This window comes from Ceratotherium simum, chromosome 4, assembly GCF_057802395.1.
Source record: "Ceratotherium simum simum isolate JZ-2026a chromosome 4, ASM5780239v1, whole genome shotgun sequence".
NCBI classification, from domain to species: Eukaryota; Metazoa; Chordata; class Mammalia; order Perissodactyla; family Rhinocerotidae; genus Ceratotherium; species Ceratotherium simum.
Genome location: NC_141903.1, coordinates 73,964,980 through 73,978,921, shown reverse-complemented (window position 1 = coordinate 73,978,921; position 13,942 = coordinate 73,964,980). Strand labels below are relative to the sequence as shown.

The 13,942-nt window shown below is 37.3% G+C and overlaps 1 protein-coding gene across 12 annotated transcripts in view; it reads right to left on the bottom strand.

Moving 5' to 3' along the window:
• MCTP1 (multiple C2 and transmembrane domain containing 1) overlaps window positions 1-13,942 on the bottom strand; it is a 507,353-nt gene that overhangs the window by 272,745 nt on the left and 220,666 nt on the right. The window lies entirely within an intron of this gene.

Genomic DNA, 13,942 nt, shown 5'->3' with positions numbered 1-13,942 from the left:
AACAATTGCTTTTTTCAACTCTCAACGAGAATCCTACTTTTCTTTCCGTGTGAGGCAGATGGGCTGTCATGTTGGAGTAAGCAGAACAAAGCTATACAATGAGTAGGCTGTCAACAACATCAGTCAATTGCTAGGACAAAAACTATGGTGTGTTACTGTAGCATACAACCAGAGAAATTCTTAAAAGACAAAAACTCTAAAGCTTAACACCAGAACCTATTAGAATAGATAACACTCGCTAAAAATAATGGAAAAGAAAAAAGTCCTTGCAGCTCTCATTTAGAAATATTCACTAATTTCACCAATAACATTTTAGTTAATATCATGTTAATAATAATAATGTTGATGATGATGAAAGCAGGTGACCAGAGGGCTTACTTTGTCCCTCCTCTAAAATGTTATGTGTAGAATCCCATCTAACCTTTAGGACAAGCCTTGGCGGCAGATGCTCTTGTTATCCCCATTTTACAAGTGAGGCTTAGTTATTTGATGACTTCTGGTCTCTCTGCCACCCAACCTATGCTGCAGCAGATGCTGTGGTGTCCAGCCATATCCCATCTGCACTCTCAGTTTCCCTAAACACCAAAGGCTTTCTACCTCCATTCCTTCCTCAAGCACCTGAGATGTTCTGCAGTCACAGGAGCGTGCACGGCCCCTGAGTGGCCAGGCCACAAGTGCCACACCCTTGGAAGCAGGCTTGGTTCCTGCTTAGGACTCGCTGGGGGCATTCTACACCATGTCCCAGAGGTCCCAGAGGTCACTCACTTCTTCACTCACCCTGCACTGGCTCCCTTCCCTTCCCCGTCTCATCGTGCCCTTACCACTGCTTTCTGTGATTATCCCCCAAAGCAGCTCAAATCCCTGTCTCAGGTTGTGCTTCTGGAGAACTCAACCTAAAAAAACATGATCTTTTCTTCTATGACAGACTACTAATAAGATATTATTTAAAATACATTTACTGAAGCTTGAGAATTTTAAAATTTGAATGTACTTTTCAGAAAAGCAATTTATTTTAGTTATTCTTATAATTTATACTCATAGATTTTCTTTAATAAAGAGCAAAGCTTTATTCATTTTTTTCCAAATTTAACTAGGAATTATTCTCTAATAGCTTTTTTCAATAGGTAATATGTCTCAAAACACTAGAAAATTTAGAAAAGCTGAAATACAGTAGTCTCCCCTTATCCTCGGTTTCACTTTAACTATGGTCTGAAAATATTAAATGGAAAATTTCAGAAATAATTCATAAGTTCAAAATTGTGGGCCATTCTGAGGAGCATGATGAAATCTCGAGCCACCCCACCCGGGATGTGGATCATCCCTTTGTCTAGCATATCCACACTGCATACGCTACCTGCCTGTTAGTCACTTAGTAGCCCTCTCGGTTATTAGATTGACTGTTGTGGTATCGCAGTGCTTGTGTTCAAGTAACCCTTATTTTACTTCATAATGGCCACAAAACATAAGAGTAGTGATGCTGGCAATGTGGATATGCCAAAGAGAAGCCATAAAGTGCTTCCTTTAAGAGAAAATGTGCAAGTTCTCAATAAGGAAAGAAAAAACTCGTATGCTGATGTTGCTAAGATCTACAGTAACTTTTACTACAGGACATTGTTGTAATTGTCCTATTTTGTTATTAGTTATTATTGTTAATCTCTTACTGTGCCTAATTTATAAATTAAACTTTACCATAGGTATGTATGTGTAGGAATAAACATAGTTTATATACGGTTAGGTATTCTCTGCAGTTTCAGGCACAGATCCACTGGGGGGTCTTAGAATGTATCCTCTGCAGATAAGGGGGAACTGCCGTATACAATTTTGTAGTCATTGTCTCTCAGTACATTTTGTTACAAAACTGTAATCCTTTAAAATTCAAAACAACTCATAAATCTATGTTTGAAAGATGTTTGTGTTTGACAAAATTGGTCATTCTTCAACTGTGAAGAGAATTTACTTTAGACCATAATGGTAGAGCATCTACACATATTCACAATGGACAAAATCCATGCTTAACAGAAAGGTAAGACAAATAACCGGGGCATAATAAATGATGAACTATATGCTTTGAAGACAGAGATTGTCTCCTTTTCCCCAGAACCATTTTCTTTTCACATTTTAAGGTTGATAGGCTTAGAGCATTAGTCTACATTTCTAACAGTTGTAAAGATCTAGGAATCTTCTCCTCTTTTCTTAAGAAAAGATCTGTTTACATTAGAAAGATAAGCTCTTTTTCTCTCTCAAGTTGGTGGGAGACGCCGCCGTGTAGCAGTTCTTACAGAAACTCCAAATTTTATAATTTTGGGATTCTTTTCCCACAGTACAGACCCCCTGTAGGTACAGCTGACATCTGCTGTCATTGCATCTCCCGAAGGGGGAGAGTGGAGCCAGGGGAACTAACACTATAAGTAATAATGATGTTTGATCTAGAAACCTTGTGTTTGCTTTTAGGATAAAATAAATAAGTACAGATGTCAACAACTTATCAATATAATGTTTTTCAGAGTCTCTTTAAATTGGCCTAAAGGGGCCTTTTTACTTGCAAAAAAGATTGCAAAAAATTTCTGACACAGGCTCATAACTAAATTGACTGAAATGGTTTCTTTCCACAATTCTTGGAGGACACAGAGACATAGCCTACTTCACAGGAATGTCAAAGTCAAGCAGATGTCAGCCTCTAGATCAAGGAAAAACACAAGAACACTCAGGATTCTTTGTGTTTCCCTGATCTTCCTCTTTAAGAGCAGCTATGACCAACAAGCCAGTAGACTTTTTAAAGATGTGGCAATTCCAGCTCATGTTTAGAGCTCCCTCATATCAAAGTCTGAGGGCAATTTAAAAGAGCTCTTGTTTTGTGGTTTTATGGCATCTTGCTGTCTAACGGTAGGCCTGGGAGAAGTGAAATGGGCTGAAGACCTGAGTGAGACTGGAGGGATGGTTTGGTATCTAGAGGGTACCAGGGGCTCCAGAGAGAGGAGTCCAGAATGGTTTTGCAGGTTTCTAGACAATATTTTAGACCTAAGGAATTCTGTAGTCTCGGTTTTGTATTTGAGGAGTTCCATGTGGCTGTCTGCTGTGTTACTAAAGAGTGATCTAAACTCCTAGATAGTAAGCCTAGGGTAAGCAAATATTCATTCACTGAAGTCTTTTGGCTGCACTGTGGTTTGCACTCAGAGGTGTTTTTACATACGGTTTATAACCATAGTTTCATTTACCTATTAGTCAAAATTAGAGGTAGTAATTGGTTGGGTGATTTTCTTATTGTCTGTGACTGTAAGTGATTATTTGTATTTGTGTGTGTGTGTGTGTGTGTGTGTGTGTATGTGGCGAGTAAGATTCTTAGAACATTTGTATCAGTGGTTCTCAAAATTTAGCATGCATCAGAATCACCTAGAAATCTTCTTAAAATACAGATTGGTGAGCCCCACATCCAGAGTTTATGATTCAGTAGGTCTGGGGTGAGGCCCAAGGACTCGCAAATTTCAAAGTGATTGCGATGCTGCTGGTCTGGGGACCAAACTTTGAGAATCACTGCCCTATATCTACACCTGCCAACTTTTTAACAGCATCTTTAAAAATTAAGTGTGACTGTGCATGTTATAAGAACATCTATTTAAGTGAGTAAATCTACTTTAAAAATTAAAAGAGAGGGGCCGGCCCGGTGGCGCAAGCGGTTAAGTGTGCGCGCTCCTCTGCGGCGGCCCGGGGTTCGCTGGTTCGGATCCCGGGCGCGCACCGACGCACTGCTTGGCAAGCCATGCTGTGGTGGCGTCCCATATAAAGTGGAGGAAGATGGGCACAGATGTTAGCCCAGGGCCGTCTTCCTCAGCAAAAAAAGAGGAGGATTGGCGGATGTTAGCACAGGGCTGATCTCCTCACAAAAAAAAAAAAAAAATTAAAAGAGAAGAAAGATTCTGATTGCAAATTTCACAAGAACTTGAAAAAGAAAGGGATACTTTCCTTGCAGAAAGAGAACTGAAGAAATAGCTTTAATTTTAAAAAGAACAAACAATCGAGCAAGACAACTTTCTTCCCTGGGGAAAAAGAGCTATCCCTAAACAGTGTTAAGACAGAGTTTTCTTTTTGACAAAGTACCTTTGCCTGTCTCCAGAGGGAAATCAGCAAGATTCTATAGTTTCTCAAATTTAATGGAGCTTCTATTTTGATTGGTCTTGAGATTAATAGGTGCATATAAATTTGGAATAAAGAGTCTCAAAAACCTCCCCTCCCTACATAATTGGAAGTAAAAAAGGGCTCAAAGGAAATGGTAGAGTTTTAGTTAATAGGTGTCTTGATTACTAAGATAAGGTGAAGAGCAAAAGATATGCAAATAATCTGCCCTTAAGAAACTTTTGTCAACCAAGAGATAAAGATTCTTAGTATTACTTGATAAATAAATATTAAGTAGTTATAAAAAATTCTTTAAGTTGACTTAATTAAGTACTCTTAATATTCCTGATCATAGAAAATACTTGCAAATGTAAATTGTTTTGTTCAATTTGGCTAAAAAGACAGCTAAATGTGCTCTCTCTGCCTGTATCAGAGTGAGGTATATAATATAACATTTAGTTCATGAAAATCAGGTTTATTTTACAATAGGAGGCCTAATTAACTGAAAAATTTGTATACTTGTCTTATAGAACAGGTATGTGATCACTAATTACGCTAAAACTTAAAACTGCATGGATATAAATATATATGCAGCTAAATTGAATTAGAATAAGTAGTATCTTTATTCTTTAAAATATGGTGTTTTGGGGTGCTGGCCCTGTTACCTAGTGTTTAAGTTTGGCGTGCTCCTCTTTGGCAGCTCGGGTTCGGTTACTGGGCATGGACCTACACCACTCAGCAGTGGCCATGCTGTGGCGGTGACCCACAAGCAAAAAGAGGAAGATTGGCAACAGATGTTAGATCAGGGCAAATCTTCTTCAGCAGGAAAAAAAATAGGTTGTTTTAAACTTCAGACAATGCTGCATGCTATTTCATTTGGATTTCTAGAGTAAAATTTTAGGGTTCTAAGTTTTTAACATCAACTGTAGTTGTATTATTTTGTATACTGTAAATTAAATGGCAACAGAGCGTTTTTTTTAATAGACTTCATTTTTCAGAGCAGGTTTACGTTCACAGCAAAATTGAGTGGAAGTATAGGGAGTTCCACGTACCCTCCGCCCCTAGACATGCGTAACTTCACTCACTATCAACATCCCCCACTATAGTGGTATATTTGTACCTATGAACCTACCTTGACACATCATTATACTCAACATCCATAGTTTACATTAGAGTTTACTGAGTAGTTTTTATTTATGTATTTTGTCAATATGTAAATATATTTGCAGGGTAAATAGCATTACAAGGATAAAATCAATGCAGTAAAAACAGTGTCTTATGCTTTATAGAATTAATTATATTCAATCTCTAAAATTTATCTAGCATTACTTCATATACATGTATGTATATTTAAAATACATACATATTGAGGTAATTTAAAATTACTTTTTACAGATATCAGATCAGTTGTTGCCAGGGGCTAGGAGTGTAGGGAGAGAAGTAACCACAAAGGATCATGAGGGAACTTTCTGAGGTGATGGAAATGTTCTATATTTTGATTTTGGTGGTAGTTATGACTGCACATGTCTGTTAAACTCATCGAACTGTAAGTTTTACTACATGTAAATTATATTTCAATAAACAGGTTGAAAAAAATTTTTAAATAAAATTATTTTTTAAATAAGCTTATGTATAATAGAAAACTGATAGTTCAGAAAGCAAAATGGTCATTGAGGACAGAGTCTATTCTCAACACAAGGTAGAAAAAGTTTATTTGCTTTCTGCATTGATGGAAGAAGGTTTTGCCTCACTCAAACCAAACACATACTCTCAAAAGGGTCTGCTTGTACACTGATTTTGAGTCTTTTATGACCATGGTCAATTATTTTAAAAAATAAACAAACAGAAAGAATAATAAGGGTTTGTCGTGTCTAGACTACCGAAAATCGCTGTTTGTTGTTTTACCTTTGTTATGGTTGCTATAAAGTGTTATTTTGGTTAATAACACAGGCAAGGGCATAGCTGCTTCTCATCCTTGAGCACTTGTGTGCTTGTCTGAAAATTCTCTTTGATTTTGCTGTTCTCCAAGGTCAGGCCCTAAATTTAGACTAATAAAATTGACAGGGTGTTTTTATCTCCAAACCAACTTTGTTGCTTCCTCAACAGCTGCTACGTGGCACCAAAGGCTTGAAATCACCTCACCTGGAAACCCTTCCTCTGGCTCTCAAGAGTAAGGAGGGGCTGCCTAATACAATCAGGCACAACAGGAATGCTCTGTATTTTCTCAATGCTTGCCCCACTGTGGGGAAACCTTTTTGCCTTTCTTCAAAAGAATATGACCTTTGATCAACTCTTTATTTCCCTGATAACCCAAATAGATAGTATGTCAAGTATGTTGCTAAGCAACATATAGTAAACATGACCCCCTGGTTGGTAAATTTCATCTGAACTGGGAGGAGTAGAAACACCTGATAGGAAGCCATATCTTTGGGCTTCCCTGAGTGTAATGATTCTTGTAACTGGGCATGTCCCTGGAAATTATGCCCAAGGAGTAGTTACAAGAGATACTGGTTCCTGTAAGAAAGAGGCCTTTATACCAGAGTGACTCCCACACCTGCTCAGTGTGATCTTGTCTTTTTCCATCTGCACTGTGTTACCTGGAGAGCCAAGGAAGATAACTCCCAGATGGCTGTGGGGCTGCCGTATGGACTGCAGCAAGGGACAGCTCATGTTGCAAGGGATACCTGATGCTGTTCTGCTGTTGAGCTGTGGTTCCTGTCCTATATCCTCCCCAAGAGGTGTCAAACGTGGCCTTGAATAGTCTTGTGATTCTGATGTTTAGTTGAACCTAAGGATCATAACAGGCATGGAATACTATTTTGGGGGATAGGGAAAATTTTTCAAAATAAAAGCAAAGCTCAACTTTCCGAAGGTCAATGTTGTAGAGATAAAGTGTTATTCTTTGATATGCTCTTAACATGCCCTATGAGGGTGAGTGGAAGCATGTTCATATTCATGCAGAAGGGATGACTCAACGGCTGTCAATAAATTTACTTCTAGGAAGATTTTATTTGTAGTTTTAAAATACTTTTGTCAGTTGGAGATGATTTTGGTGCATGCTCTACGGTATTGATTGTAAGGCTTTGGAGATTTGCCAGTGCCTTCATGGTCCATAATACATTTCTTCCCTCAGGGTAATCATCACCTAAATTACAGTTATGCCCAATTGCTTATGTACTCACTTTCAATGGAGATTCCCCTCTCTTATATTCTATGATTGGTTTCCGTAATAAATTAACCAGAAGCATTCAGTCTTTCATCAACAGGTGGCCTCTTTTCTCCCCCTCTTGCTTGCCTAAAGGTTTCTACTATTAGCTACAGGCTAGAGATTGTGTCTTCTGGAAAAATTACAAAGAAAGTCAGTATCAGATCTTGGTGGACTATTGAGGCTGCTAAGAATAAACCCACGGGTGCAGGTTTCCAAATGTAAGCTGAAATTGCCACCATGAGTAAATACCTGATCAACTGTGCCAGGGGACTTAAAAGTCGGGATTTCCAGAACTATTTTGGTCCAAAGATAGATGACATTGTGAAAGTAGACTATAATCCAAGATCAGCAGAAAAAGAAATAGGACCTTGTGAAAGTGAAGAGACAAGATTTGCTTTAGAGTAGTGTGGGTATTACTTTTAATGCTTTATTTTATGATAAGCACATAATAAAGCCCCTTTAGTCTTTCTTGCTCTTTCTCTAACCTCAAATTTAGGAGATTAAATTAGTGGTAATTGGAATGAATGCTCTCTCTTAAAATAATCTTAATCAATAAGCCTACAACCTTTCATAGGTTTGGCTATATCAAATAGTTGTACCAAAAATGTGAACCCATTCTTAATTGGTTTACAGTGTCAATTGACCTTTAAAATTTATAGAAAGGATAACTTTTTATACTTCATATGATCCAATTTCGGGGAACACATAAACTCTTGAGAATACTTCTCCCTATGCACACAATACATCAAAATCCAGAAACACGTAAAATTTCCTTTATGCTTACACCAAGAAGGAACATATCCTTTAAGAAGTCTAAATATGGAAAACCACGAATACAAGCTAATTAACCTCAGGTGAATTTAAGGACAATGTCTAATACACGGATCTCAGAGCTGCACTTTTAAAATGCATTAAGCGTAAAACCATGCTTTGTTAACAGGTGCTGACTTAAATTATACTTATTCTAAATCAAATTCATCTATAAATAATCAAACCATATTTCAAAAAAACACCATTGGCAAAGTCTATGCAGATTCTGAAGGAATTCTGATGTATATTGATCAGGTTTGTCTATAAACTACTGAGAATAGTGTCAGACATTGTACACAGTGCCTTTCCTGGGTGCTTTTACTTTTTATGGCAATGTAGTTACTCGCAAATGTTCGATAGAAATTAGTCCTTCTTCCTATCTAAATATAACTAAGCAAAGCAAATGTGGAACCACAAGAATGAAAGAAATAGCACATTGAAAAGTAAATACTATTTAGTTAGGTGTGATATGACTGCATTTTATCTGTGGAAACATCATTTTCAGAGTCTCTTCAGGAAATTGGTGTAGTACTTGCTCTATGGCTTAAGGAGTTCCAAATTTACATTTGGTAAAGGATGTCATCTCTTGGCAAACCTTGGGAATTTTGCAGAAAGGAATACCCCCACGTATGTAGTGCTACAGACAGCCTGGAGAAGAGCCACTGCAGCCTTTGCTTCTGGCTTAGAATAAATGAAGTGTTAAGACCAGCATAAAAAGCTTTCTAGGACAATGGTGCAGTCTTGGAGTCATTTACAAAATCTCCAGGTAGAAGTTCATTCTTAGGGTTTAGAAAATGTATGGCTCTAGTTATATCAACATGCAACAAGGGAATCTTTGTGCGTCAATGAGTGATGTTTTATGCATCTATGAAAATAAGACAGGAAAAAAAGAACAGAATAAATGTATTCTGCAGAAGGTTATTTATATAATACGATATATAAGTATATATGTGTGTTTATATGTGTAATATATATGCATATATATATTAGAAGCTTAAGATCATAGACTATGTAAAATAGCTGTCATTAAAACTTAGTCACTATAAATTTATTTATTTTTTTGATTTTCCCAATAGTAGGAAACCAGTTAAAGGAATAACATTAACATGTATGTAAATGATTGAGTCTGTATTGGGTAAAACAAGCCTATACTTCATTCCACCATCTGTAAGAAATGCAAAAAACAATTGACTAGCAACACACTGCATTCACAATCTTAGCACAAAAATGCAACATGACAGACCTTTTCATGATCAAAATAGCTCCTTAAAGGCTGTATAAATCTAAAGAAGGGGCTGCCAAGAGAAATACCTCAAACCTGCTCAGAGACAAACCTTTCTCTGATGATACAAGTTGCATTCTTCTTCTGGGAAAAAAGGAACATTCATAATGCTTAATTTTGATCAACTGTAATGAGATTAAGATTTTTTTTCCAGGAAGCATCCAGTATAAACGACATCTCTGAAACTGGGATGCTTCTGAGAGTGAAATGGAACACTATCAACAATTATGCCAGTCAATATGTGAAAAACAGAACTGTCCTCTGGCGAACCAGGATATATGGCCATCCTACCATAAAGGAAATTCCCAAGGGTCAAAACCAAAGAGGACCCTGAGCACCAAATGGTGATGAACGTGTTGGGGTGGCAGCTGCTTTCACGGCCAATCCTGTTAAGATTAGAGGAAATATGTGTAAACACCAAACATCATGCCTGATGCATATTACACACTAGGTATATTATCATGCCTTACCCACTCAGAGAATAACTCTCTCTTTAAAGGTTTTCATAAATTACATTCTAATGACAAAATTGCTGGCAAGCCCTCCAACTTGAAAAATGATTTGTTTATACTTAGCATACAGAATATGTTTCAGTTTTATCAAATTGAATTTATTTTTGAAAAAAAAATGCTTTCCAATTCATTTTCTCAGATCTGACTGTCTTATAACTGGTATAAGTTCTCAATTAGCAAGGTTTCACTAAACTGTGAGAAAAGTAAAGCTTAGCGTGGAATAACCTTCTAAATCCTTTTCCATCCCCCAAGTTTCTTCCTCCAACCTGAAAACATTGTTCCTAGACACTTGGAAACTTTCCTTTAGCACTGACACAGACTCACAGAGAGAACCTGAGAGTTCTCTAACTCTACTCAGTGCAGGGATTTCTAACACTGTTATAAACAGAATCCCAATAAACAAGTTCACATGGGTCACTTTTGTAATTATTTAAATTTGTTTCTAGTATTTGAAGAGAAGCGATTGTCCTCTGTAGTGGGATGACTTGGGTTCTCGCAAAGATATGTCCAAGTTCTAACCTGTGGTACCTGTGAATGTAACCTTATTTGGAAATAGAATTTCTGTAGATGTAATAAGTTAAGAATATTGAGATGAGATCATCCTGGATTTAGGGTAGGCCCTAAATCCAGTGACTGCTGTCCTTATGAGAGGAAGGAGGGGGAGATTTTAGACATGGAGACACAGAGGGAATGCCATGTGAAGATGGAAGCAGAGACTGGAGTGATGCTACCACAAGCCAAGGAATGCCTGAAGCCACCAGATGCTGGAAGAGGCAAGGAAGAATTCTTCCCAAGATCCTTTGGAGGAAGTGTTGCCCTACCATACCTTGATTTTTTGACTCCTGGACTCCAGAACTGTGAGAAATAAATTTCTGTTGTTTTAAGGAACCAAGTTTGTGGTAATTTGGTAAGGCAGCCCTACAAAATTAATACATCCTCCATGATATGAATTTCAAGATATTGAACTGTAGGGAATTGCTATCATCAAACACATCTACACAGATTGGTCTATTTTCTAACAGTACAAACAATCATGTCAAGACACTACATTCAAAATATGATAGATGATAATACAGTCCTGAAAAGCCCAACCTAATTAAAGCATAAATGGCATTTTTCTAATAATAACTAGACATGACAATTGTCATAGGGCTGCCAGATAAAAGAAGGAACTCAGTTAAATTGGAATTCAGATAAACCATAAATAATTTTTTAGTGTAAGTATGCTCCAAATATTACATGAGACGTATTTACTTATTTATTTTTATTATTATTATTTTTTTAATTGAATAAATTTGACATGTAACATTGTGGAAGTTTAAGGTGTACAGTGTGTTACTTTGATACATTTATATACAGGCATACCTCCCAGATATTGTGGGTTTGATTCCAGAGCACCACAATAAAGCAAATATTGCAATAAAGCAAGTCATTTGGATTTTTTTTGTTTCCTAGTGCATATAAAAGTTATGTTTACACTATACTGTAGTCTATTAAGTGTGCAATAGCATTATGTCTAAAAAACAATGTACGAAACAATTAAAAAATAATTAGTTGCTAAAAAATGCTAACCGTCATGCGAGTTGTAATCTTTTTGCTTGTGGAGGGTCTTATAGAAAACACAGTATCTGCGAAGCACAATAAAGTGAAGTGCAATAAAACAAGGTATGCCTGTATCGTAATAGATTACCGTTGTAGCCATATTTATCACATTACATAAACACGGTGCAATATTATCACCTATATTCCTCATACTGCAGATTAGATTCGTGACACGTATTTATACTAATAGATAATGCGTTGTTTATCTGAAATTCAAATTTAACTAGACATCCTGTATTTTTGTTTGCTAAATCTAGAACACTACAACTGCAGCAGAGAGACTGCACATCTCACTCAAGGTCACACAGCTAATAAAGTGTAGAGCTTGGCTTTGAAATTATGTGTCAGACCCCCCAAGATCATGTGCTATCCAGTCCATCAGGCTGCTTAAAGCAGAGGTAATAAAACTTAGGAAAAGGCACTGGCATTCCAAGAAGCCATCTGGTTATTGTTCTGTAAAACAGCTTATAAAAGTGGAAGAACGATGGCCAGTTTTGACTGCTGAGCCCACCTCGGTACTCATTACGTATGAAGGAAGATTCTGGAGATGCAACATTCAAACAACATTCTAGTGATGGTGGTGATGGTGGAAATCAGTTTTTCCCTTCCACTATTCTGTGCAAGGGTGATCTGGGACATTGGGGTCACAGGCATTTTGGTTTTGCTGGGCAATAGGTGAGGGCGTCAAGGTAAAAAATGATGAGTACAATTTCTGCTAATTCTAATAGTTATACAAATATTTTTGCTTACAGTCACCTTTTTCCAAAATCCACATGGCTGCAAGGCACCATCAGCCTTAAAACTCAATAAGGTTTTTTGAACCTCATTCAATTGATCCCACGTGCTAACGGACATTCTCCTGAACCATCTCTCATATTTTCCTTTCCTTCTCCACTTCCGCATCCATAACCCCAGTTCAGGCCCTCAAAACTATCCTCCCACATGACTGCAGTGCTCCCTAGCTTGTTTTCTTACTTCACACTATCCACCTATATGTATATAAATTATATGTATAAAAATTCACAAATCTAAAGTGGCCTGATACAATCTATCCAGTCACATGCTTAACATATCCGTTATTCATAGGAGAGTCTAAAATAAATTTCAATCAACCCCAAACTTACCTCAGTTTGTTTCCCCTGTTTAAATATCTCTTCTCATATCTACCCAATAAAAACTTCATGAATGCCAGGCAAGTGAGTAAAATAGTGAAGCTGGATTGGAGTTTGCATTTTAAACACTTTGGGATATTTTTCACGTCCACAAAGTAATATACATGGCTGTCTCATTCTACTTTAAAAAATTTTCTATTTTTGGCAGAGACCTCTGTGGAGAATAATTTGCTAGTGTGAGAGAGACAGTGGTGCATGCACAGTGCCATCCAGACTCACAATTGTGGGGACGCGGGGAACGGTGAAACAAGATTGTGCACGCCCTGTCTGAAGGGTAGCTGCCACTCAGCTCAGAAAGTAGGCACTGTGTGTTGCTGGAGTTTGCCTGTCTTCTCATAATTACATTGACTTGATGCCTTTTTGACAAGAATGCCACAGAAGTGACGTGCCTTTCTCAGTGCATCATATCAGGAGGCCCAGGATGTCTGTCTGTCCCGTTACTGCTGCTGTTAACTTACATCACCTGATTAAGGTGGTGTCTTCCAAGATTCTCCACTGTAAATTTACTATTTTTCCCGTTGTAATTCGTATGCATCTTGTGAGGAAATACTTTGAAATGGTGCAAATACCCTGTTTCTCATCATAATTTTGCACATATAATTTTAGCGTCAATTGATGACTTTTGCCTGCAACAATTGTTATAGCGGTGTTGGTTAAAAAGTGATTTTCTATTTCTACTTTCCCTTCTACATTTGTTCATTGGAATTCTACCATAAGGAAAAGCTGTACCTTCTCCTCCACCTATGTATTTATTCAATCACTTATTTATCAGCATGAACTCATAGATATTTACTTTACTTTATGGGTTATAATCCATCATTACTATTATTTCTTGTGTTGCTGAAATTGTCCCAGCTTTGATCATTAAGAGCTCCTTTAAGTTGGCTCCTATGTTGTTTTGACATTCTGCCATCAATTCTTGAGTACTTCCTTACTTTCTGGCACTGCAAAATGTTCCAGACTCATCCTGTACTTTTTCTGCTCCAGATCTGAAATCAACCATTTTTCCAGGAGCCCTGTTTAATTTTATTGGGGAAATTGTATTTAGAAACTGAGATCTGGGCCCAAGGTGTGTTGATTGCTACTTTGTCATTACACTTTTGTCATTGTTTCTAGGCCCTCTTAGCAGATAGATCTAGGAAATACACATACACCTCTATCCACTTTTATTTCTACCTGTATATATATTAAAAACCATTAGTACATACTAATCCCTCTCTAACGTCACAAGGTTCATTCCAGCTTC